Here is a 14,359-nt window from a genome sequence, read left to right on the forward strand (position 1 = left end):
GTTATGGCATATCTGTGTACGTGGAATGCACATTTCGCATGCTTATTTTGCTTCTAATCTCAATTGTTTATAATATTATACAATTTTTACTAGAAAACTATTAAATTATTGCAAAACTCAAAACGCATGTGTGTGTCAGACATTCATTATTACATGTTTAGAACAATTACGTCCTTTTAATTACTAAATTAGCAGAAATGATAAAATAATCTCCTTCCTTTAAGTTTCAGTTTCGGCCGACATTTTTTTCAGTTTGAATTATCCAACTCAGTTTGGATTATTGACGGACAGGGGGTGCAAACCACGAAATCGTACAGGTCGTAATAGCAATCCATGTAAAATACAAACAATATTATAGGACATGAGGTCCTGTAAAGTTTTAAATTGATAAAACCTCGTCAGGTTTTACCGGACCTTGTTCTCCTTTAATCAACAGGAAAAATACCTTTCATTGAGTTTATTTGTATAATTATTATGTTCACACTGTTTAACAATTAGAAAGACAGTAAGAAAATAACTTATCTAGATCTGTTGTTTTATAATATATATTTTCGAACTTCTAATTAAATGAAAGGAAAACATTTGTTTGTATACATTACAGCATATATTTAAACATCAATATTAATCACAATAGTGCACGCTCTGCTAACTCCAGATAAAAGTATACATTGATATGGAAAAAAACATCACGAGGAGTTCAATAAAAACGGCACATTATTTAATGTTTGTAGAATCACTCCTGCGATTTGAATTAATAGTCTGAGTATGTCTCAACGAAAACAAAGCCGAATGACTTTTCATCACCGCCTGTTAATGATTAGTTAAACATTAATGTGATATGTAAGTTTAAATAATGTTAGTTGATGCTTAATGTTGAATGTAACCCACCCATTTGCAATTAGCGAATCTTTACAGTGACTTGCAATGCTATCTTTTGCATTATATGTAGACAAGGTAAAGGAAAAGGCACATGGTCCACAGCCATCGCTACATGATCAGCACAAAATTGAAATCAGTACACGTTATTTGAACCAATGAAAAACTCTTTGCTTACGTCACACAACTCCGCGTAAGATTTTATTGATTTAAAATTTATGACACTTTCATTTACATCTCGCACGGAAGACAATCGTTCCGCCCCCTTAATCACGCGACCTAGTGGTTAGAACCTCGACAAGATGACACCAAAGTGACCTCCTTTCTTGTAGATGTATCATTTTGATAAACATTTTCATCCCTTAAAACACTGATGAAAGGGTTTAAGGGTTATCCAATATTTAGTATTTTATTTGCAAAACTATTTTTTAAATAGCATTTTGCAATCTAAAGCAGTTGGTCACTTTATGAAATAAATTAAATAGTCATTAAGATCTATGAAAGTAATATATTGAATCTACCAATTATCAGGAGCTCGCGCGACATTTCAAAGTTAACACGTGTGACGGAAGAATTAGTAATAGTTAACACGTGTTCTTTACGGAAATATAAAAACGGTTTTCTACTTATTTAATAAACAACAACAAAATAATGATTTATAACGAGGATTTCGGTAAATTATGCAGAGCGGATACTCCATGTTTTACCATATAAACATTATATAAGCACTATTTAATATTGCCAAGATGCCACATATCCATTTCTATAATAGAGAGCGCTGCACACACAAATTATTGGGTTCAGTTTATGACATTAATACACGTTATATATCGGGGATTTCGGTAAGTGTACACATCGAAGCTGACACTCACATTTGTCAAGATCACATTCCGGCTTTTAAAATTGTATAAATTCAACGCCTCCAACTATTCATTCGGGATAACGACACTGTGCCTTATATAAATCATATTGATACCGTTATTCCATTTTCCTATTGTTTTAACTATGCTGCAGGTTTACGGCAATGTGAATTTATGCCCCCTTTATTGTTTTCCCTATGAGTAGAGGTCTTAAAATTGTTTTTACAAAATGACCCCTCTTCAGGTCTAAGTATTGACGACATTGTATTGATATTGTTGCTTTTCGCAGATGATATGGCCATAATCGGTAAATCCCCCGGGGAAGTACAGAAACACTTTGATCTTTATCAAATTACTGTAAAAACTGGGGATTAAAGGTTAATACTGATAAAACTAAAATAATGATTTTCCGAAAACAGTGTAGATGATTTCCATCTGAAACATGGACATTTGGAGGTCAAAAAATAAAAGCAGTGAATGATTTTAAGATTTTGGGAACCGTTTTAAATTATACTGGACATTTTCAGCTAAATCAAGAATATTTATTTGGAAAAGCACTTAGAGCTATGAATATATTATTTAACAAATGTTAAGTTTGCATTGAAACCAAAAACACAATGTCAGCTATTCGATGCTTATGTTGGATCTATACTGAATTACGCATGTGATATATGGGGTAAAACAAAGTCAATGGAATTAGAAAGGGTACACTTAAAGTTGCGTAAACGATTGTTAGACGTTAATCAAAATGTATGTAATGCGGCAATGTACGGTGAGTTAGGGAGATACCCACTATTTATTCATAAACATGTTAATATGGATAAATACAGGTTTAAACTTATTAAAACTGATAATATTATTTTAAAATCAATTTATATACAATCATTAAATGATTCCAAAATCGTCGTTCTAAGTGGATATCTAATACAAAAAAGTTAGACACCTACGGTTTGTCGTACGTGTTTAATAATCCAAGCTCTGCCGATGTTAAAATATTTATACCACATTTTAAAACTGTTGTTATTGATAAATATAAACAACAGTGGTTTCTATCCGTTGAAAATAGCTCAATTTTAGATATGTACCGTGTGTTGAAGTCTATGTTTGTTTACGAAAATTATTTCGATTTATTACCGAAATCACTACGACACTACCTCACAAAGCTTCGAACTTCGATTCTGCTACTATGAATTCAAACTGGAAGATGTGCTGGTCAAAATATACCAAGAAACGAACGTTATTGCCTTTTTTGTAACGAATTAAGTGCCAGTTTGTTTGTAAATGTCTTTTACACGTTGATATTAGAAGAAACTACCTAACGAAATGTTATCATATTCGGCCTTCTGTTTATAAATTCCACAAATTGCTGGATACAACGAATAAATTTGATCTTACTATGTTTATCTCTGTGACATAATTGTATGTGAACTATCAAGTGTTAAGACGATGTACACTGTGCACGTCTGAATAAATATTTGTATTGTCTTTTCATGTCTTGTCTATAAAATAGAGTTCAATTAACCTTGTACACTGCATCAAACACAATACATGTTATCATCGACATAAATTGGCGAGTCATTTGTGACAAATACTCAAAATAAAACTTTACACAAAAATCGTTATCAAACCGAAAGCCAAAGCATCGGTCTACCTTACGGAGGTTCCGGAGAAAGTCGGTGTAATACGATTGGTTGATTGGACACGAGATCTATCTCGCGGATAATTCCGTAGATACTCGAATTCGGAATACTTGGCCTTTTTCATTGCAAAAACACATCTTTACGAACTTTAGATAGCATTATTATGCGAGCAGGACATATCACGTTAAATGTTTTAATTTGCGAATTAATGATTTATTTATGATTTGTTTGTGCTTACTTAGGCCCGAAAATAGTTTATGGTGCTAATTTACCGATGTAAGTTCAACCTGGATTCCAGGCGGCACATTTACATGAAAAGAGGCTTTATCAGTTGGATTATAACAACCACATCGCCCCACTGCTACCCCTCTCCCCCAGCTGCTTCTCCATTCCCAAATCCTCAACGTTTTTTAACTTAACATTTTGTATTTATTACAAGGTATTTCACGACCCTTAAATTGCTGATTTCGGCAAACCAGCCAATTTCGAAGCTCACTTCTCAATTAACTTCATAGTAAAGGAATAATTCGATGCCTGTTCGCAACAGTCAAGTGGTCATCACACAGCACATATGCGAAAGCATTTCCTAGAATCGACCAGGCTACCACAAAAATACATTGCAGGCTGGCATAATTCGGTTGGACAGTCAATCACATAGTAATTAAACATTTAATACAATAAAATACAATCAAAATAATTAAACTAAGATAATGCTTACTTACATATATATCCATCCAAATCCAATCTTTTTGCGAGAACCAGCTTTTCAACTATTCAATCGATGCCTTTCACGATTGCGTCGCCATTGTCCAGTAACTAGTTATACTCCGTAATTAAGCAATGAAAGTTCTGCTCGAGTGCCTGTGGATAAACTCATATGGATTTATTTTCATTTTATAAACTTATTTAATAAGCTTAATATATCTTTTTCGAATGTTTTCATTTGTCTTCTAATCGCAGCGTATTTAACATAACTTCAAATATTCTTCAAATTAGACATTCAATTATGTTAATTGTATGGGGTTTATGCATATATATTTTGCCTGCAGATTATTTGCCAATAAAATCAGTAATATATTCTGTAGCACGACAATTAGATGAATTAAAAGCTGCTTCATCACTGATAGAACGATTTTTATAAATCGGGCCAAAAGCCTTGTTTGCCATCTTAAAAAAAGTCGATACCTATCGATTTCAGTGAATTTAACATCATATAAATGATTAATTACAGTTCAAATTATATAAGACTAAACACCTATTTGGGTAAATCGCTTTTAGAAATAGACTTGTACTTTCCAGTATGTAATTTTGTCCTTGTAATTTAATCAATTGATGGTTATGCAAGATGCCACCTCTACACGTTATTTAAATACAAAATTGTAAGATTATAACATACATTTACATTTTATTGAACTTTTCACTTGCACAATATTGAACTTCAGATTATCTGACGAATACCGGTAACCCAATTTATCCCGTTTCAAAGAATAGTGTAAGTGTCTTTTAATTTGCTAATATATTAAATATATAAACCACTTTGCTCAAAGCCTAACACACCTTTTGCGACGGACCGATAGCGACAAGTTTATCGTTCGTGTCACACCTTTGGCGACGGACCGATGGCGACAAGTGCATCGTTCGTGTTGCAGAATCGAAAATGGTGCCAATGTGTCACATAAACATAATTATCGGAACCAGATAGTGGGACAATTCCTATCGGATGCATGCCGATTTACATTAATGACTTTTTTTATTATAGAAACAGTATATTCATTTTAATAAACGATGATTTCGTTGATGTACACGTTCAGGTACTTTATCTTGTGAACTTGTATACTAGAACATAACTATTGGAACAAAAGGCAGTGAAACAATTCCCAACGAGCACATGCTAATTGTACAGGAATGACTTTTTAATTATTTAAACAGTATATGCAATCGCATTAATAAGTATTTTGTTGATGTGTATGTACAGTGTCTTCTGCACTTTTACTCTAGTTTATTATTCATCAATGTTTGAATAGAAAGTTCATTCTCCTTTTAGTACAAACAAATAACTCGAAGCGATTGACACGAATTCAGCGGGGCAAAAAGATATATTTTATTGCTAAAAGCTTTATAACTCATAGATTCGATCGATAATCTTGATAAATTTCAGTATGTTACCGTTTTATTGCAACGTTGTATAATATGTAGGTCCATGTAAATTAGCATGTCTCTTATATTGTATAACCAAAAAGATAAATAATTGAGTTCAGCGTGTTCATGTTTAAATATTATAACCCTATTAAATAATAAAGACGTGTACGAATTTAAATAAGTTTTTGAATACAACAAAATAGCACTACTTACATATTTTTACGGAGTGACCTTTAGATTTAAAATACATCGTTAGCGTTCATACCGAACAAAGGGTAAACAAGAACTGCTAATAGTTGTTATAAAACTTGATTTATATTATATTTGAATTTATTTTTAACATGTGTATCGAAATAAAATAGCCCGAAACAGCAAACTATCGAACAATTCTGCATTTTCGTTATGTCATTATGTCAATGAAATGTTTTACTAAATAATCTTTTACACTTATTATAATCTTAAATAATTACACATTTAAAGTTATTAGTGTGATATTTAAAAAATACTTTTCGGCGATGTTTGGGTTCCGCTACACATTTGTTTCGGTTTGATTATCAAAATGTTTATTCTCTGCATATATTTAAACATAGAAACGTTTTACATTTGTACAGTTTTTACAGATTTCAAATAAATAGTCGACGTAGTTTTAAACAAGGATAATGTCATAATATGACGACTTGATTTTCGAAATAGAATACGGCTTAACTTTTATTATATAATAAATGAAGAATATTTCCAAGAATACAATATTTTGTGATATTTTACCATTGTTATCAGGGGTGGCGAAATCTAAAAAAACTATACTTGTCCACGGACAACAATTTAGGAAATTTAACTTGTCCGTTGCTGAACTACCCTTGACCGTTAAACTGAATGTTTCTATAAATTATTAACGCATTTATTGTTATACCTACACATGAACCATTCTAATCAGATAAAATAGTGGCCAGTTTCTTAGAAAACTGATGATGGTAACGGTGCAATCCTCGTGGAAATTGTGCGTTTCATGCGTAATATTGTCAAAACATGTTTTCATCACATAAAGCGTTTTAACAAAGACTCTTTGAATTAATTACACACAACTGTAAACGTTTTGTTTTATTCTCAAAGAGCATAAGTAAATGTGTAATCCGACAAACACTTCTGAATTTTAATGACTGCCATTTCCATATGCAACGTAACTATCCGGCAATGCTCGAATTTGTATGAAATAACATGAGAAAACAAGAGCGCCGTTGGCGTTAAAAGCATAGGTGCAAGATACAGGGAATTTGCTGCTTAAGTAAATAGACGCTACCCTATTCGTCTGCGTCAAGAATTTGTCGTAAAAATTGTGGTAAACGTTAGATGCAGACGTGCACAACAGATTTAGTTCTGAATACAGATTTCTGAATGCAGATTTTTTATAAAAACTCCTCACAGCAGTTACTTCCCTTGCTTCGCCCGGTCATTAACTTCTAGTATAAGGGAGACCACTGCGTAGGAGATTGAGATTTATAGTGCAGATAGAATTGTTTTACGAACGAAATTTGTTTTAGGTTATAAAAAGATTTTTGACATAAAACGGTCTTAGAAAAATTCACTAAAAACGGTGTCAGCAATATTCTTGGACGAAAACGTTAGAAAAATGTTTCCAAATAAAACATTGTAGAATTACCATATACTATATTAAATAGAAATTTCGTCTGATTTTTGATCAGGTAAGGCTTCATAATGGTCAACCGTATCATGTGCATTTTCGAAATGTAGTATATACCTTAAGCATAGGTGAGTTGCACCTATGCTAAAAATGATGCTAGAATTTAGCCAACATTTGGTATGGGAAGGTATAAAACCTGGAAATGTCCGGAAAACCCGGAATTCTTTAAGGTAAAACCCGAAAAAGTTAAAAATGGTTATAAATGCATTATTATTCGTCCAATATGAATTATAATGGTACCGTTGAAAAGAAGAGCCACCAAAGGTTCCAACGATGTAAACATATTGTATGGCAGGGTCGGGGTCGGTCTGTAAATCACGGTCAAAGTCGGTCTACTTTAAGGTTTTTTTTCGCACACAAAAATTGCCTAATGGAAAACCCGGAAAAGGTAAAAGTGGTTTAGAGGAACAGTTTTATTTATTCGATATTAATAATAATGGTACCTTTGTAAAGAGGATCCTGATAAGTGCCTACGAATGATTTTGATTTATATATTACATTGAGGGTGAATAGAATATATGATGGCTTTTGTTGTCGTGAGGGCAATAAGGAAAAGACAGAGGGTGGTTTGACTATTTTCCCTCATGATCTTATTTCTTGAGTTAACTTATTATTTTATTAAAAACATGCGACGTTGTTTTTGTTTCATTTCATTGTGCCTTAGAAAGTTACAGTTATGTTGCTCTGGTGAACATACAACCATTGAGTAGTTGAATAGTTTAATCAAATTAAGCGTATTCTCTTTTATTGTAGTTTGATTGAAATTGTCATGCAATTAGGTAAATTAGTGTTTTGCTTTTGAAGGTTTTTTTTTTCTTTTGGCAAAGTGTAATGTTTCGACGCCCTTAAACCGGGTCTAAACCTCAGGCTATACGTTGCTTTGCATTGGTCATGTTAATGAGATGACCCTAGTGTGTGTCGTGTTTTTGTCTTGAATCTAATTAAATTGCAATTGGCCACATGCCTAAAATGACCGGCCATGCTTTGACGATACAATAATTTCCTGCAGATGCAACTTGATATTAACGTTATTTATAATTGATATTGGACTCGAATCTGTTAGTTCATCCATTATACACAATTATTAAACAGCGTACATTCATCAGCATAATTCGCTAAACGTCATATGAAGCGATGTATCTTATTAGAATTTTCAAAACCCTATTGTGTGTGTTTCCAAAATAATCGTACATTATGATAGTATGACGATATTTTGTACAATCCTGACAGACGCATTAACTAATTATATTTGCGTAAATTACTTGTTTTGCCCTCTTTTCGTTATTATTGATGAAAACACGGAGCTTCATATCACGTTCGGTTATCTCTAGCGCCACCTCTGTTTGGAGTATTATTTATTGAGTCAACTATACTTCCAAGATGGTATTTGAAACCGATAGTAAAAATGAAGATAAGTAAGTTTATATGTCCCTTAAATGTAACATGTGGAAACAGCAATTAAGATTTAAAAAAACTCAGTTAATGTAATTTACGTCATGCACAACACGTGTAAAACATTGCCCAATTACCGGGGTCTTTGTGCCGATGTCGTTTGAACCGATAACGAACACAACAACCTGTAATGATGGTTTAATGTACAATGAACAGGATTTGATGTGAATAAAAGATAATATATCCCTTTTCCATATTTACAAGAGAAATTGAGAAAAACAAGCTCCAGTCTCGTGAAAATGTGACATTTTATGTCGTGGGGACAAAGCAGGATGAAGATCCTTATCGCGCATGCATACCACCGCTTTAGTTTTACATGAAATTGGTGGGGTTATCACATGGGAGGGGCGTAGGCGGGCACAAATCTTGACTAAAGCGTGACCAAACGATCGTTATTTGGTCATTCATAACGTTGAATATAAGTGACACGAGTGTGGTGCTTTATGAAAATTTCGGTTTGGGGGACTCAAAAAATGTATTTGAAAATCTTAACAAGTATTATCAAAGTACGGAATCCGGATAGTGCCATTAATAATCTCGTCCTCCTTTCATTACGGGCGATAGGAAAAGTAATATCAAGAAACATGATGGTTATAATGACGTTTCTATGGTGTTTATTTTTATTCAATAACAAATATGTGTCACTATGAGTTGTGTATTGGCTAGCGAATCTACCGTGTATCTCATTTCTGGAGAAGACCCTTTCAGCAGCTAGGCCAGCGTTGACTAATTCACAATGAATTAACTTATAAGGATCTTGTGTATTCATTTTTGATACAGTGTATTCATGGCTCAAATCTCATTATTGCTGGTATGACACACTGTACTTTGTACGACTAAACAATGCAAATGAAAATAAATCCAGAAACAGAAACTTAAGTGAAATGACGATACGGATTTAACTGTATAAAGTTAAATATAAGTATTTACAAATATACACAATCGATCTTTAAAAAATAACATGTTTTTTTAATTCCGTAGTATTGTTCTGATATTCTAGATGTGTTTATAAGATCATCATATTTGCCAAACATTTACAGGGATATTTTTATGATATAATAGAATAACATTATCACTTGCAAGCGGGTTTTTAAATTGCCTCGATCAAAATTACATTCTCAACCTTATTCAACATATAAATTATTGTGTGCTTTATTAATTAGGAAACATACATGCATTCCTAAATGGAAACTTTATTTTTAGTACACATTCTGTTTTTGACGGTAATAGCCGTTTTACTGAGACAGTGAATTGTTAGCATGAATTAGCTTTACACATAAGAATATAGCCTCTGTATGGGGGAATTAGGTAGAGTCCGACAGATTCCTGTACAATTGAGGTTAATAGAGGCAAATATTACAAGGGCCAGAACTTCCTAAATAATAGGCAATATATAACTTCCGGCATTAACGTACAACTGCATGTCGCCCTGAAGAATGTCCATGAGTATAAATGAAAATCCATTGAAATTATAAGAGGAGATGCGTTCACAAGAAATTATTCTTATACTAAGTATATTGAAAAAATAATCCAAGGGTCATTATTTCAGTTTAACGGTAAGCGATATTTAAATTTCCGAATAAAAGACGGGAGAGCTTATGTCCGCCCCTATGAAATTGACGGGAGGGTTTTTATCCGGATGCCTTATATCCCTATTATATGCATGTAAAGGGATAATGTCGAAAGAAAAGCGTGTTGCACGAAAATCGACTTTAAATACTCCAAACTAAATTTTAGGGTCGGCAAGAAAAAAAACGTAGGGTCGGATTACCGGAAACAATTTTACGCTTTAAAATTGTACCTTTAAAACAGAAAATGTCATAATTTGGTAGGGAAATCAAACAACTTATACCAACCTACAGCGCACATCTGATATTGAAAAAATACTTTTGCATATTTTAGGAACGTCATGAATTTTCCTTCACAACGATATTATTTTAATTCAAGTCGGTAGAAAATATTGCTTTCATAATTACTTTTATATTTTCCGAATTTTACGCAAAACATAATTAGGCATTAGAAATCATAAAACTTTACCAATTTTGGACGCTAACAAGAGTGCTAATTTGATATTGTAAAACATTATTGTTGCATGTTTTACAAACCTTAGAGGGCCTCTCTACTAGGATACCTTTATAATTAATATGGAAAAAATAATATAGCTTTTATAATCACTTAAACATAGGTTATCCTTAAATGTCGGTATCTCTGTTTTTTGTATTATATATTGTGAAATGCGCATTTTTCAGCTGATTCGTTTGATATAATTATCATGACGCTATGTTAAAAAATTAAAATTATATTAAGAAAACATGTACAACACATGCGCAATTTTCTGGATGGACTGACTTTTTGAAGTTACGTCATATCATATTTTGATAATAACATGAATATAATATTGACACATCATTTAAATGTTATTAACCTATACAATTACAACTATTAATGTAACACTTGATCAATATCAAATTTCGTATTTTGCATGGTTTGTTTTTGAATATACGTTTGAAAACAACAAATAAAATAAGTTGTAAATAAAATAAGTTTAACACAATACAAACACATACCATATCTCCAGGTTAATTTCAAAACTGAGTTGACTGCCATTACTACGAAAGTACAAGTTTTTAAATGAAATAACGAAATAAATCCTGAACTTCTTCAATTTAGCTTTTGTTTTGACATTTTTATTATCTTATATTTATTCAAACCAAGTTATACATGAACAGCACATTCGTCTTTAAATATTACTTGTATGTATACGCTGCCCTGTATCTTTTTGAGCAACAGTATTTAAAAGTATTTTGTTAAAATATTAGACTTGCAAAACCAGCATAGTTGTTGATAACCTGTCATCAGGCTAACGGAGTTCACATTTGGCAAATGCATTTTGTGTTTTGACCTTTTTGGTCAGTCATCCTGGTTATTCACAATATCATGAGGCGTTTATGACACAAAGGTTGCATTATATCAAACCATTCAGAACAGAAGTATTATGTTATAACGTATTGGGTTGTTGGTTACATGGTTAACACGTACGACAGTATTTTTAAAATGGTATCAACGCCATTGATAAGAAATGAAGCATTAGGAAGACTAGCAAGCACTGATTAACAATATATAAAAATGAAGTGTCTTGAAACATTACACGTTTTTATATTTGCGAACACAACCGGATTCATAAGCGTAATATTGTGAGTAAAACGCCGAAATATATTGCTGACATAATAATTTTGTTTACCAAATATCTCCGCTCAATGTTTACGCCATTGCCTTCGGATTGGCCAAACGCGTCCAATTGTGTCGTATCATATGATCAATTGTTCAAGTTATCTTCTTTGTGAGGGAAAACTATTTTTTCCTGTTTACGTGTTATTTGGTGTTTTATCTCAACATAATCTTCCGGTCTTTACATCCATGTAAGTTGGATTTGAATGAATTTTCTTCCTGTCAAATTGTGTCGTATCATATGATCCATTGTTCAAGTTTTATTCTTTGTCAGAGAAAACTATTTTTTCCTGTTTACGTGTTATTTGGTGTTTTATGTCAACATAATGTTCCGGTCTTTACATCCATGTCAGTTGAATTTGAATAAATTTTCTTCCTGTCTTTTTTAGTTTCGGGTTTGAATTATAAAATTGGAAAACCAATCAAGCACACGCGAGTAAGTTGTACTTCAGGAAGTAGTGTGATTTTGCTTTAAATGTATTATATTGCTTCATAAGCTCACCTGAAAATACGTCATGATGTTATAAGTCAGTCGTAATTGTATGTAGTGTGTTCTAATATCCAACTCGGTTAAAACCACAGCGGTGTTTTAAAACAATATTTTAATATATAATTTTCATTTTTGCAGATGAAATAAGCCAGGAAATGTAATTTAGCAACAGTATTTAAAAGTATTTTGTTTAAATATTAGACTTGCAAAACCAGCATAGTTGTTGATAACCTGTCATCAGGCTAACGGAGTTCACATTTGGCAAATGCATTTTGTGTTTTGACCTTTTTGGTCAGTCATCCTGGTTATTCACAATATCATGAGGCGTTTATGACACAAAGGTTGCATTATATCAAACCATTCAGAACAGAAGTATTATGTTATAACGTATTGGGTTGTTGGTTACATGGTTAACACGTACGACAGTATTTTTAAAATGGTATCAACGCCATTGATAAGAAATGAAGCATTAGGAAGACTAGCAAGCACTGATTAACAATATATAAAAATGAAGTGTCTTGAAACATTACACGTTTTTATATTTGCGTACACAACCGGATTCATAAGCGTAATATTGTGAGTAAAACGCCGAAATATATTGCTGACATAATAATTTTGTTTACCAAATATCTCCGCTCAATGTTTACGCCATTGCCTTCGGATTTGCCAAACGCGTCCAATTGTGTCGTATCATATGATCAATTGTTCAAGTTATCTTCTTTGTGAGGGAAAACTATTTTTTCCTGTTTACGTGTTATTTGGTGTTTTATCTCAACATAATCTTCCGGTCTTTACATCCATGTCAGTTGGATTTGAATGAATTTTCTTCCTGTCCAATTGTGTCGTATCATATGATCCATTGTTCAAGTTTTATTCTTTGTCAGAGAAAACTATTTTTTCCTGTTTACGTGTTATTTGGTGTTTTATGTCAACATAATATTCCGGTCTTTACATCCATGTCAGTTGAATTTGAATAAATTTTCTTCCTGTCTTTTTTAGTTTCGGGTTTAAATTATAAAATTGGAAAACCAATCAAGCACACGCGAGTAAGTTGTACTTCAGGAAGTAGTGTGATTTTGCTTTAAATGTATAATATTGCTTCATAAGCTCACCTGAAAATACGTCATGATGTTATAAGTCAGTCGTAATTGTATGTAGTGAGTTCTAACATCCAACTCGGTTAAAACCACAGCGGTGTTTTAAAACAATATTTTAATATATAATTTTCATTTTTGCAGATGAAATAAGCCAGGAAATGTAATGTTCAAATTATACATTATATAAATGTTTTTTATACATAATGACTATTTTACCGTCTTTGGTCAACTTTAATATAAATTGTAGTTCATTCAAACGGAACACTTCACCCAATCAACGGAACTGTACGTAATCCAACTCGGCTATCGGCTTTTCACGTCCCAACGTCCCGACGTTTGTGAGTCTAGAAATTTAGTTAGGTAGGAACGATGTGACACATTTTGGGTTTTCCGGACATTTCCGGGTTTTATACCTCCCCTTTGGTATTAATAATGCATTTTAAAATTTAAGACGAACGTTCAACATTTAGGTACGGAATGAACGAGCAAACCAGTCTGTACACTGCCTATTAAACAGACGGGCCGAATGTTGAAAATGCGGCTAGCTTGCCTCCTGGTCTCTAATCATGCTTATAGAATAAGCAAGACCACTGTGCAGGAGAGTGCCCATATTTTGGCTTGATTGCTCCGCAAATAGCACTGACAATGTTATCATGTCAACATCCGGTTTTGTAAAACTTAATAACGGCTTTAATACAATCTAATATTTTGTATTTCTAAACCCGACTGGTTGTCCACGGAATTCTTAATTGAAAAAAATCAGTTGCCCGGACAAGCAAATGTACGACTTGGGCAATCGGACATTTGATTTCGCCACCCCTGGTCATACCTCGCCATTCTGTGTTTTAATATTTTCTCCAATATCACTCGGATGTTCA

The sequence above is a fragment of the Dreissena polymorpha genome, chromosome 7 (assembly GCF_020536995.1).
Source record: "Dreissena polymorpha isolate Duluth1 chromosome 7, UMN_Dpol_1.0, whole genome shotgun sequence".
NCBI lineage: Eukaryota > Metazoa > Mollusca > Bivalvia > Myida > Dreissenidae > Dreissena > Dreissena polymorpha.